Below are 15,922 nucleotides of genomic sequence, written 5' to 3'. Positions count from 1 at the left end.
AACTACCAGTGGTAGTGGTTGCAACGTTTAATTGTTATTTCAGCCATTTTGGGGCCACCCTAAATGTTAAAAAAGACCCTTTGTACTGTAATGTAGTGTGAGCTGTGAGTGTTTTTTGTTCCCTTAAAGCAGTTTGCTGTTTTTCATGTGTATTGTGTCTGGTAGGATATGTACTAGAGTAACTTCTGTACAAGATAAAAGCTTCAGAAAAATAGTTATATAATATTTTGAAAGACCTATGTACAAGCACATCTTAAAGGCTCTTCCAGGTTGTGAAAATGCAGTGTCACTGCTGCTCCTATTAATTGTGAGAAAATATGGACAGACGATGCCACTTAAATTGCATATCATAATAATTTACATAACATAACGGAAAGGGATAATTTGGAACAATACTAGATGCATTGAGTGATTCTTCAATGATTTTTTTTTTCCATTTTGTTTAAAACATCACATCTCTTCATATTTAGGTACACATTTTTTTAAGTTTCATTTTTTTAAATGAAAGGTTCTGTGCAATATTCCACAGCAGTTTCAAATAAACATGGAAAGAAATGTGTGTTTTTTTTAAGTTTTTTGTGGACTGAGAAATTGTCATCCGTTAAAATGTTCTCCCCCACCTTAGAGTCGTATAACCCTGGAATTGGTACATTTGAATCAAGGGTGTGCCACAATAGCAGAAAACTAGTCAGTGTACGTTACTGGCACAGTGTCTGTCTGTACACTCAGTTCTATTGTTTTAGGTTTGTTGGCACGAAAGCAGATGGAACTAATCATCCTGTCCTTTTCTCTTGATTACATTCTTGCTCGTATATAATAGACTTTAAATGATCAACGACTGATGCACAGTATCAACACTCCTTATCAGAGTATTCTTAGTTGAGCATAGATCCTGATTGTCTAGTTCCAGAAGCCTCTAATCTGAAACATTGTTTATTTTCTTATGTAACGGTCAGGAAAGTTAACAAACGCAGCCTTTCGTATTTGTACAGGTTTAATTACATTTGGACCTGTTCTGCTGTTTAAGAGCCTCAAATCAATTTTTAAAAAGGCCAGGTCAAGCAAATATTTCAATTTACGGCATCTGCCTAATGAAAGAGTGTAGGAAGAACATAACCGAATTAGGATCCTCTGCAACCAGTCAGTAGGGCCCAGTGGCATCACTAGGTTTGTGGGAGTGGGGTTTCTCTCCTTTCCAGCTGAGCGACAGCAGCTTCTTAAATCCTCCCGGCTTCACAGATCCTCGAGAGGGAACATTTTTAAAGGTCCAGATGGTGACCTGGACCAAAACTGGGCAGTACTCAGGGGAGCACAAGGTTTTGGGCACAGGGATGATACCTTGGTTTCTTTTCCAGACGCGGGATCCAAAAATCAGCTGACCTGCCAGCACTGGTTTCTGGAGGCTGCAGTTTTCCCAGGTTCAGGCCAGAGAGACACTGAAATTGCCACCGAGTCTTTAACCCAGGGTACAAAAGGCAAATACAGTGGAAATTGGTGATTATGAGTGCTAAAAGTCCTGCACTGTGGTATTTAGTGATCTTGAACCATTTTGAGTGATGGCAGTAAATTTTGCAGTGGGTTTCAAAATGTGACACAGTACGTCATCCACTTGGCAGGTAAGACCTTTATAAATGAATAAGTGAATGGGTTCCATCACATTTAGCATTATGGAGCTTTGAATAGTTACAATATTGGGGATATAGGAAAGCAGATTATGCCACATGATGTTTTCAGGATCTGTGCATTGAGAATTTTACACAATGCGTTTGCCTAAAAAGAGCAATATTTGTGTCAATTGCAGTCAAAAGTATTTCATAAGTTAAATGTATTTTGCCTCACTAAAGCTTCAGCCTAAATCCTTTGATATAATCTGGCTCTGTGCGCTGCAGTTAGGGGTTGCATGAACACCTTTCTGCTTTAGTAGCTAGACTGAACGCAATCTATAAATGAGTGTAAGACCATAGTCTGCGCAAGTGAGTGTACTCCAGACACTGGAAGCAAAATGGTTATTTTAACATTTCTGTCCCTGCTTTAAAAGCCAATTGAAATTGCATATTCTATTTTTTACCCCTTTTAAAAACCTTGGTATAAAAATCATTTTAATTTCTGGATTGCTCTGCTGAAATGCTCTGACTGATTGTTAGTTCGGTGAAGTACATTTTATACTTCCATGTGTTTAACATGTGGATGACTGGATTACACAGGGCTCATAATGTGATCAAAACATTGACCCAGCTAGCAAACCCAAATTCCAGACGTGTCACTTAAATAATTTCCCCGTGTCATCTTGCAACTATCCAATGGAAAGCTGTTACCAGCAGAGGTGTGACATTGACATTCAGCTAGAGGGTCAAAGTTCTGATTTCTTCCTGGCCCAAGGTAAGGTGAGTGTACTTCGAAAACAACTGCGCAATGGACATTTAATATGCAATTGTTTGTGTATTGTTGTTTAGTTGTTCAGACTGTTTTAAAGAGCCTTTTTGCTGTACCCATGAGCCAAGCTGTGAAGCAAAATTCCTCTCAAGTAGGAAAATGGTGACCAATTGTATCTCCAATTAATATGGATTAGCCTGACTAACCAGTATATCTCTGTACTTCATAGGTTTTAAAAAGGCAACATTTGGAGAATAACATTAATTGTATTTATAATTTTTCTTTTTCCTTTTTTGTTTAATTTTGAGATTTGCTCTCAATTTTATTTATAATTGCTCCTAATTTGCCATGTCTTGTATATGCCGAAAATATGCTGTTGTACTGTAAAGTCTTTTCTTTAAAAAAAAACCCAACAACTTATTTTTTGTGTTATTCAAGCAACACTACTACACAAAAGCATTGAGAAGGTCAAGACAGGATTCTGGCTAAAGTAAAGGTTTTTGAAGGTGCTTTCACACCACAAGCAAACGGTTTACTGACTAGTAGGGTCCTCCTGGTCCATTCGTATCACAGATTCTGCTGTTTTCCATCCCAACGGAGCTCTGAATCGCCAGTGTGGATTTGTGAGCTAATTACGTTTTTTAATTGATCCGCTTACTTTTTTTCTACCCTCATCCCCAAGGTTCAAAAGTAACCTGCTTCAGCATATGATTTCCAGCATCCAGAACTTAAAGCCCTGTCTCTTCAGCTGGCTTTCTCTTCATTTTTCATCTGCAATTAGTCGGTGATCAGTTTATGGTGAACAGACAGGTAGGAATGAGAGTGTATCAGATTAGACATTTAGCCAATCTCGTGAGTCTCTTCGTCCCCTCTGCAGGGTTCAGTTAGTTACACTTCGAGCAGCACATCTGAATCAGTAGAGTTCTGAAACTTGGTGTCGCAAATCAAATTCGTCATCTGAAGAGCTGAAATGAAACTGAAACCTCAGCTGGAGCAGAAGGCAAAAGAAAGCATTTCCTCTGAGCCAGGGATGGGCAGCACTGCTGTAGATGACTTCAGGAAAGCGATTTTGCAAAGCTTGTCTCTTGTAAAGCAGGTATTCAGTGAATTGCACCCTGATATGGTTATGAAATGACAAAGTATTACAGTCGACTAATGCACGGTTCTATTTTTTTTATTTAGTCTTGTTTAGCTAGACAAGTCAAGGCTATCCAGTCCTGGACCTGGTGGATGGTCTGTCTCCAGGTTTTCTCTTTAAATCAGCAGCACTTGAAAAGCTCAAGCTGCTGTAGTTACCTTGGTACCAGTAAGCCAGTAACTGATGTAAGTTATTTAGGGATGAGTTGGAATGAAAACCTATAGTGACAGTGACTAACCAGGACCTGGGACTGGACATCTGTCAGTCAACTGAGAACAAACTCTTATTAAGTTGCCAAGATTGAAAAGTACTTAGAAAAATCAGTCCAATTTAAAAAAAAATAAGCAGCAATTGTCTGATTTTTTTTGTGTGTGAATCTGACAGTCCTAGATATGTTTAGAGAAGCAAAGCTCTCCACATCTTACTGTAAGCATTGATTTAAGAAACTTTTGGAAGAGAGCAAGTAGAGTTTTTTTCTTTAGTTCAACTTTTTAATAAGCATGAACAAAAATGAGCTTAATACCTCAATTTTAATAGACTGCAAATAGACTCGTTGGAACTAATTTAGAACGACTTTTTGGTTGCAAAATGGTTTCAGATGGTTTCGATAGCTACGGCAACCGCAAATTCAACTAGATTGAATAATTTATTAACTGTTTGGCTTCTGTAGATAAGCTTGACCCAGTTTGCAGAAGAGCCAGGGACTGGACTTTAATCTGTTCCCCACCTTCATGTCCAAATAAGGCGAGTTCAGAAGAGAATTCTAACCAGAGTGGGCTGAAGAGTTTTTAAATTTTATTTTAAATGATCTGTATATTGCTTAATTTTACAAACCAGCCGTTTAATTGAATCGCAATGGAATTATTCCATTCCACCTTTAGAATGTGAGGAAGACATCCAAGATACTCTGAACTGTAACATGCAGAAAGCAAAATATTCTATCAGTGTGTTTAATTTATATTTGTCATATTAGGTCACAGTAATGTTTTGTCTGTTACTAGTTCACTGGACTATAGGATGGATGAGGTGCTCTCCAATATTATCTTTATTTGGTTGTCGGGATTAATTAGCTTTACAATACAATCTTTGAGGTTTTAAAAATAATATTCTCTAATTGCCGTTTCTGTTTCTGTGTGTTTCAATACAGGAAGATAGAGAACTAATCCGATCAGTTGTGCCTTTCTGTATATCTATACATCCTTCCTTGTAGCATACTCAGCCAGTTATCTTCAAGAAACACTTGGGGGCTGCCTGCATTATCTCAGCAAAATAACAGTCTAGCAGTGACTAAAATGACCAAAGTGTGGCAGTGTTTTTCCATGGTAGATAGTAGTTTGTAGTTTTATATAGTTGTCAGGTCTTTCAACAGTCCTGATGCAGAAGTGGTGTAGATATAAAATAGGGAAACCAAAGCAAAAAGACACTATCCAGGACTCCAGGGAAAAATAGATTTAGTACAAACACAAAGACTAAATGCTGTATTCCGGCAGTGGTCTTGTAGCTTGTAGATGAGAGGTGTCTGAAAAGACAAATAAAATCTAAAAACAAAAGGGGTAGGAATATTAGAAAACATAGAGGATTATTTTGATTCTCTGAATTATATTTTCCGCTTAAATGAATGGAAGGTTGTATTTAGTTCTGTGAAGAAAATCTGGACCCTAAACCCTAACCTCCCCAAACCCTTAGCTAGGGTTAGGGTTAGGATAATTAGAAAACATAGAGGATGTTTGATGGCATGGCTGTGATTTAGGACAGAAATGAAATTTAGGAGAGGTGGTATTTCAAAGTTATCTTCACATTTTTTTTCTTGCATATACTGTATGGCTGTATGCACTGCATTGCCCTAAAAGGGAATGTTGTCTATATTGCCCCAAAAGCAAAACGTTGATAGAAACTGGTTATATTTTCTGGCTCTTGCTTGTTGCAATGCACGGACAGGCATTTTAATAGATACAGCTAAGATTTATTGGGTATTCCTGACTCTCAACCTATTTAACCTTGAAATTGTGCTCTTTGAGAACAGCATTCAGCACTGAATTTCCAAACACAGGAAAGTTGAAAAAAATACAATTGTACCATAGTTGATACATTTTCTTTGGTTTGGCAAGGTTGCTTGGTTTTTTCAAACATATCTTTTGATTCTCTGAATTATATTTTCCGCTTAAATGAGTGGAAGGTTGTATTTAGTAATGTGAAGAAAATCTGGACCCTAACCCTAACCTCCCCAAACCCTTAGCTAGGGTTAGGGTTAGGATAACTAGAAAACATAGAGGATGTTTGATGGCATGGCTGTGATTTAGGACAGAAATGAAATTTAGGAGAGGTGGTATTTCAATGTTATCTTCACATTTTTTTCTTGCATATACTGTATGGCTGTATGGACTGCATTGCCCTAAAAGGGAATGTTGTCTAAATTGCCCCAAAAGCAAGACGTTGATAGAAACTGGTTATATGTTCTAGCTCTTGCATGTTGCAATGCAAGGACAGGCATTTTAATAGAAACAGCTAAGATTTATTGGGTATTCCTGACTCTCAACCTATTTAACCTTGAAATTGTGCTCTTTGAGAACACCATTCAGCACTGAGTTTCCAAACACAGGAGAGTTGAAATAAATACAATTGTACTATAGTTCATACATTTTGTTTGGTTTGGCAAGGTTGCTTAGTCTTTTTAGACATATATTTTGATACTCTGACTTATATTTTCTGCTCAAATGAGTGGAAGGTTGCATTTAATTCTGTGAAGAAAATCTGAACCCTAACCCTAACCTCTCCAAACCCTTAGCTAGGGTTAGAGTTAGGATAATTAGAAAACATAGAGGATGTTTGATGGCATGGCTGTGATTTAGGACAGAAATGAAATTTAGGAGAGGTGGTATTTCAATGTTATCTTCACATTTTATTTCTTCCATATACTGTATGGCTGTATGCTCTGCATTGCCCTAAAAGCAAAACGTTGATAGAAACTGGTTATATGTTCTAGCTCTTGCATTTTCCAATGCACGGACAGGCATTTTAATAGATACAGCTAAGATTTATTGGGTATTCCTGACTCTCAACCTATTTAACGTTGAAATTGTGCTCTTTGAGAACAGCATTCAGCACTGAATTTCCAAACACAGGAGAGTTGAAAAAAATACAATTGTACCATAGTTGATACATTTTCTTTGGTTTGGCAAGGTTGCTTAGTCTTTTCTGACATATCTTTTGATACTCTGAATTATATTTTCCGCTTAAATGAGTGGAAGGTTGTATTTAGTTCTGTGAAGAAAATCTGGACCCTAACCCTAACCTCCCCAAACCCTTAGCTAGGGTTAGGGTTAGGATAATTAGAAAACATAGAGGATGTTTGATGGCATGGCTGTGATTTAGGACAGAAATGAAATTTAGGAGAGGTGGTTTTTCAATGTTATCTTCACATTTTTTTCTTGCATATACTGTATGGCTGTATGGACTGCATTGCCCTAAAAGGGAATGTTGTCTAAATTTCCCCAAAAGCAAGACGTTGATAGAAACTGGTTATATGTTCTAGCTCTTGCATGTTGCAATGCACGGACAGGCATTTTAATAGATACAGCTAAGATTTATTGGGTATTCCTGACTCTCAACCTATTTAACCTTGAAATTGTACTCTTTGAGAACACCATTCAGCACTGAATTTCCAAACACAGGAGAGTTGAAAAGAATACAATTGTACTATAGTTCATACATTTTGTTTGGTTTGGCAAGGTTGCTTAGTCTTTTTAGACATATATTTTGATACTCTGACTTATATTTTCTGCTCAAATGAGTGGAAGGTTGTATTTAATTCTGTAAAGAAAATCTGAACCCTAACCCTAACCTCTCCAAACCCTTAGCTAGGGTTAGGGTTAGGATAATTAGAAAACATAGAGGATGTTTGATGGCATGGCTGTGATTTAGGACAGAAATGAAATTTAGGAGAGGTGTTATTTCAATGTTATCTTCACATTTTTTTTTCTTGCATAGACTGTATGGCTGTATGCACTGCATTGCCCTAAAAATGAATGTTGTCAAAATTGCCCCAAAAGCAAGACGTTGATAGAAACAGGTTATATGTTCTAGCTCTTGCATGTTGCAATGCACGGACAGGCATTTTAATAGATAGAGCTAAGATTTATTGGGTATTCCTGACTCTCAACCTATTTAACCTTGAAATTGTGCTCTTTGAGAACAGCATTCAGCACTGAATTTCCAAACACAGGAGAGTTGAAAAAAATACAATTGTACCATAGTTGATACATTTTCTTTGGTTTGGCAAGGTTGCTTAGTCTTTTCTGACATATCTTTTGATACTCTGAATTATATTTTCCGCTTAAATGAGTGGAAGGTTGTATTTAGTTCTGTGAAAAAAATCTGGACCCTAACCCTAACCTCCCCAAACCCTTAGCTAGGGTTAGGGTTAGGATAATTAGAAAACATAGAGGATGTTTGATGGCATGGCTGTGATTTAGGACAGAAATGAAATTTAGGAGAGGTGGTTTTTCAATGTTATCTTCACATTTTTTTCTTGCATATACTGTATGGCTGTATGCACTGCATTGCCCTAAAAATGAATGTTGTCAAAATTGCCCCAAAAGCAAGACGTTGATAGAAACAGGTTATATGTTCTAGCTCTTGCATGTTGCAATGCACGGACAGGCATTTTAATAGATAGAGCTAAGATTTATTGGGTATTCCTGACTCTCAACCTATTTAACCTTGAAATTGTGCTCTTTGAGAACACCATTCAGCACTGAATTTCCAAACACAGGAGAGTTGTCAAAAAATACAATTGTACCATAGTTGATACATTTTCTTTGGTTTGGCAAGGTTGCTTAGTCTTTTCAGACATATCTTTTGATTCTCTGAATTATATTTTCCGCTTAAATGAGTGGAAGGTTGTATTTAGTTCTGTGAAGAAAGTCTGGACCCTAACCCTAAACTCCCCAAACCCTTAGCTAGGGTTAGGGTTAGGATAATTAGAAAACATAGAGGATGTTTGATGGCATGGCTGTGATTTAGGACAGAAATGAAAATTAGGAGAGGTGGTATTTCAATGTTATCTTCACATTTTTTTTCTTCCATATACTGTATGGCTGTATGCTCTGCATTGCCCTAAAAGCAAAACATTGATAGAAACTCGTTATATGTTCTAGCTCTTGCATTTTCCAATGCACGGACAGGCATTTTAATAGATACAGCTAAGATTTATTGGGTATTCCTGACTCTCAACCAATTTAACCTTGAAATTGTGCTCTTTGAGAACACCATTCAGCACTGAATTTCCAAACACAGGACAGTTGTCAAAAAATACAATTGTACTATAGTTGATACATTTTCTTTGGTTTGGCAAGGTTGCTTAGTCTTTTCAGACATATCTTTTGATTCTCTGAATTATATTTTCTGCTCAAATGAGTAGAAGGTTGTATTTAGTTCTATGAAGAAAATCTGGACCCTAACCCTAACCTCCCCAAACCCTTAGCTAGGGTTAGGGTTAGGATAATTAGAAAACATAGAGGATGTCTGATGGCATGGCTGTGATTTAGGACAGAAATGGAATTTAGGAGAGGTGTTATTTCAATGTTATCTTCACATTTTTTTTTCTTGCATATACTGTATAGCTGTATGCACTGCATTGCCCTAAAAATGAATGTTGTCTAAATTGCCCCAAAAGCAAGACGTTGATAGAAACTGGTTATATGTTCTAGCTCTTGCATGTTGCAATGCACGGACAGGCATTTTAATAGATACAGCTAAGATTTATTGGGCATTCCTGACTCTCAACCTATTTATCCTTGAAATTGTGCTCATTGAGAACACCATTTAGCACTGAATTTCCAAATACAGGACAGTTGTCAAAACATACAATTGTACTATAGTTGATACTTTTTCTTTGGTTTGGCAAGGTTGCTTAGTCTTTTCAGACATATCTTTTGATTCTCTGAATTATATTTTCTGCTCAAATGAGTAGAAGGTTGTATTTAGTTCTATGAAGAAAATCTGGACCCTAACCCTAACCTCCCCAAACCCTTAGCTAGGGTTAGGGTTGGGATAATTAGAAAACATAGAGGATGTTTGATGGCATGGCTGTGATTTAGGACAGAAATGAAATTTAGGAGAGGTGTTATTTCAATGTTATCTTCACATTTTTTTTTCTTGCATATACTGTATGGCTGAATGCACTGCATTGCCCTAAAAGGGAATGTTGTCTAAATTGCCCCAAAAGCAAGACGTTGATAGAAACTGGTTTTATGTTCTAGCTCTTGCATGTTGCAATGCACGGACAGGCATTTTAATAGATACAGCTAAGATTTATTGGGTATTCCTGACTCTCAACCTATTTAACCTTGAAATTGTGCTCTTTGAGAACACCATTCAGCACTGAATTTCCAAACACAGGAGAGTTGTCAAAAAATACAATTGTACCATAGTTGATACATTTTCTTTGGTTTGGCAAGGTTGCTTAGTCTTTTCAGACATATCTTTTGATTCTCTGAATTATATTTTCCGCTTAAATGAGTGGAAGGTTGTATTTAGTTCTGTGAAGAAAGTCTGGACCCTAACCCTAAACTCCCCAAACCCTTAGCTAGGGTTAGGGTTAGGATAATTAGAAAACATAGAGGATGTTTGATGGCATGGCTGTGATTTAGGACAGAAATGAAAATTAGGAGAGGTGGTATTTCAATGTTATCTTCACATTTTTTTTCTTCCATATACTGTATGGCTGTGTGCTCTGCATTGCCCTAAAAGCAAAACATTGATAGAAACTCGTTATATGTTCTAGCTCTTGCATTTTCCAATGCACGGACAGGCATTTTAATAGATACAGCTAAGATTTATTGGGTATTCCTGACTCTCAACCAATTTAACCTTGAAATTGTGCTCTTTGAGAACACCATTCAGCACTGAATTTCCAAACACAGGAGAGTTGAAAAAAATACAATTGTACCATAGTTGATACATTTTTTTTGGTTTGGCAAGGTTGCTTGGTCTTTTCAGACAAATCTTTTGATTCTCTGAATTATATTTTCCGCTTAAATGAGTGGACGGTTGTATTTAGTTCTGTGAAGAAAGTCTGGACCCTAACCCTAACCTCCCCAAGCCCTTAGCTAGGGTTAGGGTTAGGATAATTAGAAAACATAGAGGATGTCTGATGGCATGGCTGTGATTTAGGACAGAAATGGAATTTAGGAGAGGTGTTATTTCAATGTTATCTTCACATTTTTTTTTCTTGCATATACTGTATGGCTGTATGCACTGCATTGCCCTAAAAATGAATGTTGTCTAAATTGCCCCAAAAGCAAGACGTTGATAGAAACTGGTTATATGTTCTAGCTCTTGCATGTTGCAATGCACGGACAGGCATTTTAATAGATACAGCTAAGATTTATTGGGCATTCCTGACTCTCAACCTATTTATCCTTGAAATTGTGCTCATTGAGAACACCATTTAGCACTGAATTTCCAAATACAGGACAGTTGTCAAAACATACAATTGTACTATAGTTTATACTTTTTCTTTGGTTTGGCAAGGTTGCTTAGTCTTTTCAGACATATCTTTTGATTCTCTGAATTATATTTTCTGCTCAAATGAGTAGAAGGTTGTATTTAGTTCTATGAAGAAAATCTGGACCCTAACCCTAACCTCCCCAAACCCTTAGCTAGGGTTAGGGTTGGGATAATTAGAAAACATAGAGGATGTTTGATGGCATGGCTGTGATTTAGGACAGAAATGAAATTTAGGAGAGGTGTTATTTCAATGTTATCTTCACATTTTTTTTCTTGCATATACTGTATGGCTGTATGCACTGCATTGCACTAAAAATGAATGTTGTCTAAATTGCCCCAAAAGCAAGACATTGATAGAAACTGGTTATATGTTCTAGCTCTTGCATGTTGCAATGCACGGACAGGCATTTTAATAGATAGAGCTAAGATTTATTGGGTATTCCTGACTCTCAACCTATTTAACCTTGAAATTGTGCTCTTTGAGAACACCATTCAGCACTGAATTTCCAAACAAAGGAGAGTTGAAAAAAATACAATTGTACCATAGTTGATACATTTTCTTTGGTTTGGCAAGGTTGCTTGGTTTTTTCAGACATATCTTTTGATTCTCTGAATTATATTTTCCGCTTAAATGAGTGGAAGGTTGTATTTAGTTCTGTGAAGAAAGTCTGGACCCTAACCCTAACCTCCCCAAACCCTTAGCTAGGGTTAGGGTTAGGATAATTAGAAAACATAGAGGATGTTTGATGGCATGGCTGTGATTTAGGACAAAAATGATATTTAGGAGAGGTGGTATTTCAATGTTATCTTCACATTTTTTTTCTTGTATATACTGTATGGCTGTATGCACTGCATTGCTTTAAAGGGGAATGTTGACTATGTTGCCCCAAAAGCCAAACGTTGATAGAAACTGGTTATATGTTCTAGCTCTTGCATGTTGCAATGCACGGACAGGCATTTTAATAGATACAGCTAAGATTTATTGGGTATTCCTGACTCTCAACCTATTTAACCTTGAAATTTTGCTCTTTGAGAACACCATTCAGCACTGCATTTCCAAATACAGGACAGTTGTCAAAAAATACAATTGTACCATAGTTGATACATTTTCTTTGGTTTGGCAAGGTTGCTTAGTCTTTTCAGACATATCTTTTGATTCTCTGAATTATATTTTCCGTTTAAATGAGTGGAAGGTTGTATTTAGTTCTGTGAAGAAAATCTGGACCCTAACCCTAACCTCCCCAAACCCTTAGCTAGGGTTAGGGTTAGGATAATTAGAAAACATAGAGGATGTTTGATGGCATGGCTGTGATTTAGGACAGAAATGAAATTTAGGAGAGGTGGTATTTCAATGTTATCTTCACATTTTGTTTTCTTGCATATACTGTATGGCTGAATGCACTGTATTGCCCTAAGGGGAATGTTGTCTAAATTGCCCCAAAAGCAAGACGTTGATAGAAACTGGTTATATTTTCTGGCTCTTGCTTGTTGCAATGCACGGACAGGCATTTTAATAGATACAGCTAAGATTTATTGGGTATTCCTGACTCTCAACCTATTTAACCTTGAAATTCTGCTCTTTGAGAACAGCATTCAGCACTGAATTTCCACACACAGGAGAGTTGTCAAAAAATACAATTGTACCATAGTTGATACATTTTCTTTGGTTTGGCAAGGTTGCTTAGTCTTTTCAGACATATCTTTTGATTCTCTGAATTATATTTTCCGCTTAAATGAGTGGAAGGTTGTATTTAGTTCTGTGAAGAAAATCTGGACCCTAACCCTAACCTCCCCAAACCCTTAGCTAGGGTTAGGATTAGGATAATTAGAAAACATAGAGGATGTCTGATTGCATGGCTGTGATTTAGGACAGAAATGAAATTTAGGAGAGGTGGTATTTCAATGTTATCTTCACATTTATTTTCTTCCATATACTGTATGGCTGTATGCTCTGCATTGCCCTAAAAGCAAAACGTTGATAGAAACTGGTTATATGTTCTAGCTCTTGCATGTTGCAATGCACGGACAGGCATTTTAATAGAAACAGCTAAGATTTATTGGGTATTCCTGACTCTCAACCTATTTAACCTTGAAATTTTGCTCTTTGAGAACACCATTCAGCATTGCATTTCCAAATACAGGACAGTTGTCAAAAAATAGAATTGTACCATAGTTGATACATTTTGTTTGGTTTGCCAAGGTTGCTTAGTCTTTTCAGACATATCTTTTGATTCTCTGAATTATATTTTCCGCTTAAATGAGTGGAAGGTTGTATTTAGTTAGGTGAAGAAAATCTGAACCCTAACCCTAACCTCTCCAAACCCTTAGCTAGGGTTAGGGTTAGGATAATTAGAAAACATAGAGGATGTTTGATGGCATGGCTGTGATTTAGGACAGAAATGAAATTTAGGAGAGGTGGTATTTCAATGTTATCTTCACATTTTTTTTCTTCCTTATACTGTATGGCTGTATGCTCTGCATTGCCCTAAAAGCAAGACGTTGATAGAAACTGGTTATATGTTCTAGCTATTGCATGTTGCAATGCACGGACAGGCATTTTAATAGATACAGCTAAGATTTATTGGGTATTCCTGACTCTCAACCTATTTAACCTTGAAATTGTGCTCTTTGAGAACACCATTCAGCACTGAATTTCCAAACACAGGAGAGTTGAAAAATATACAATTGTACTATAGTTCATACATTTTGTTTGGTTTGGCAAGGTTGCTTAGTCTTTTTAGACATATATTTTGATACTCTGACTTATATTTTCTGCTCAAATGAGTGGAAGGTTGTATTTAATTCTGTGAAGAAAATCTGGACCCTAACCCTAACCTCCCCAAACCCTTAGCTAGGGTTAGGGTTAGGATAATTAGAAAACATAGAGGATGTTTGATGGCATGGCTGTGATTTAGGACAGAAATGAAATTTAGGAGAGGTGGTATTTCAATGTTATCTTCACATTTTGTTTTCTTGCATATACTGTATGGCTGAATGCACTGTATTGCCCTAAGGGGAATGTTGTCTAAATTGCCCCAAAAGCAAGACGTTGAAAGAAACTGGTTATATTTTCTGGCTCTTGCTTGTTGCAATGCACGGACAGGCATTTTAATAGATACAGCTAAGATTTATTGGGTATTCCTGACTCTCAACCTATTTAACCTTGAAATTGTGCTCTTTGAGAACAGCATTCAGCACTGAATTTCCAAACACAGGAGAGTTGAAAAAAATACAATTGTACCATAGTTGATACATTTTCTTTGGTTTGGCAAGGTTGCTTAGTCTTTTCAGACATATCTTTTGATTCTCTGAATTATATTTTCTGCTTAAATGAGTAGAAGGTTGTATTTAGTTCTGTGAAGAAAATCCGGACCCTAACCCTAACCTCTCCAAACCCTTAGCTAGGGTTAGGGTTAGGATAATTAGAAAACATAGAGGATGTCTGATTGCATGGCTGTGATTTAGGACAGAAATGAAATTTAGGAGAGGTGGTATTTCAATGTTATCTTCACATTTTTTTTCTTCCATATACTGTATGGCTGTATGCTCTGCATTGCCCTAAAAGCAAAACGTTGATAGAAACTGGTTATATGTTCTAGCTCTTGCATGTTGCAATGCACGGACAGGCATTTTAATAGAAACAGCTAAGATTTATTGGGTATTCCTGACTCTCAACCTATTTAACCTTGAAATTTTGCTCTTTGAGAACACCATTCAGCACTGCATTTCCAAATACAGGACAGTTGTCAAAAAATAGAATTGTACCATAGTTGATACATTTTGTTTGGTTTGCCAAGGTTGCTTAGTCTTTACAGACATATCTGTTGATTCTCTGAATTATATTTTCCGCTTAAATGAGTGGAAGGTTGTATTTAGTTAGGTGAAGAAAATCTGAACCCTAACCCTAACCTCTCCAAACCCTTAGCTAGGGTTAGGGTTAGGATAATTAGAAAACATAGAGGATGTTTGATGGCATGGCTGTGATTTAGGACAGAAATGAAATTTAGGAGAGGTGGTATTTCAATGTTATCTTCACATTTTTTTTCTTCCATATACTGTATGGCTGTATGCTCTGCATTGCCCTAAAAGCAAGACGTTGATAGAAACTGGTTATATGTTCTAGCTCTTGCATGTTGCAATGCACGGACAGGCATTTTAATAGATACAGCTAAGATTTATTGGGTATTCCTGACTCTCAACCTATTTAACCTTGAAATTGTGCTCTTTGAGAACAGCAGTCAGCACTGAATTTCCAAACACAGGAGAGTTGAAAAAAATACAATTGTACCATAGTTGATACATTTTCTTTGGTTTGGCAAGGTTGCTTAGTCTTTTCAGACATATCTTTTGATTCTCTGAATTATATTTTCCGCTTTAATGAGTGGAAGGTTGTATTTAGTTCTGTGAAGAAAATCTGGACCCTAACCCTAACCTCCCCAAACCCTTAGCTAGGGTTAGGGTTAGGATAATTAGAAAACATAGAGGATGTTTGATGGCATGGCTGTGATTTAGGACAGAAATGAAATTTAGGAGAGGTGGTATTTCAATGTTATCTTCACATTTTTTTTTCTTGCATATACTGTATGCCTGTATGCACTGCATTGCCCTAAAAGGGAATGTTGTCTAAATAACCCCAAAAGCAAGACGTTGATAGAAACTGGTTATATGTTCTAGCTCTTGCATGTTGCAATGCACGGACAGGCATTTTAATAGATACATCTAAGATTTATTGGGTATTCCTGAGTTTCAACCTATTTAACCTTGAAATTGTGCTCTTTGAGAACACCATTCAGCACTCAATTTCCAAACACAGGAGAGTTGAAAAAAATACAATTGTACCATAGTTGATACATTTTCTTTGGTTTGGCAAGGTTGCTTAGTCTTTTCTGACATATCTTTTAA

The sequence above is a fragment of the Lepisosteus oculatus genome, chromosome 25, assembly GCF_040954835.1.
Source record: "Lepisosteus oculatus isolate fLepOcu1 chromosome 25, fLepOcu1.hap2, whole genome shotgun sequence".
Classification (NCBI taxonomy): domain Eukaryota; kingdom Metazoa; phylum Chordata; class Actinopteri; order Semionotiformes; family Lepisosteidae; genus Lepisosteus; species Lepisosteus oculatus.
The sequence above is the reverse complement of the archived record's forward strand: the minus strand, read 5'-3'. Positions refer to the sequence as shown.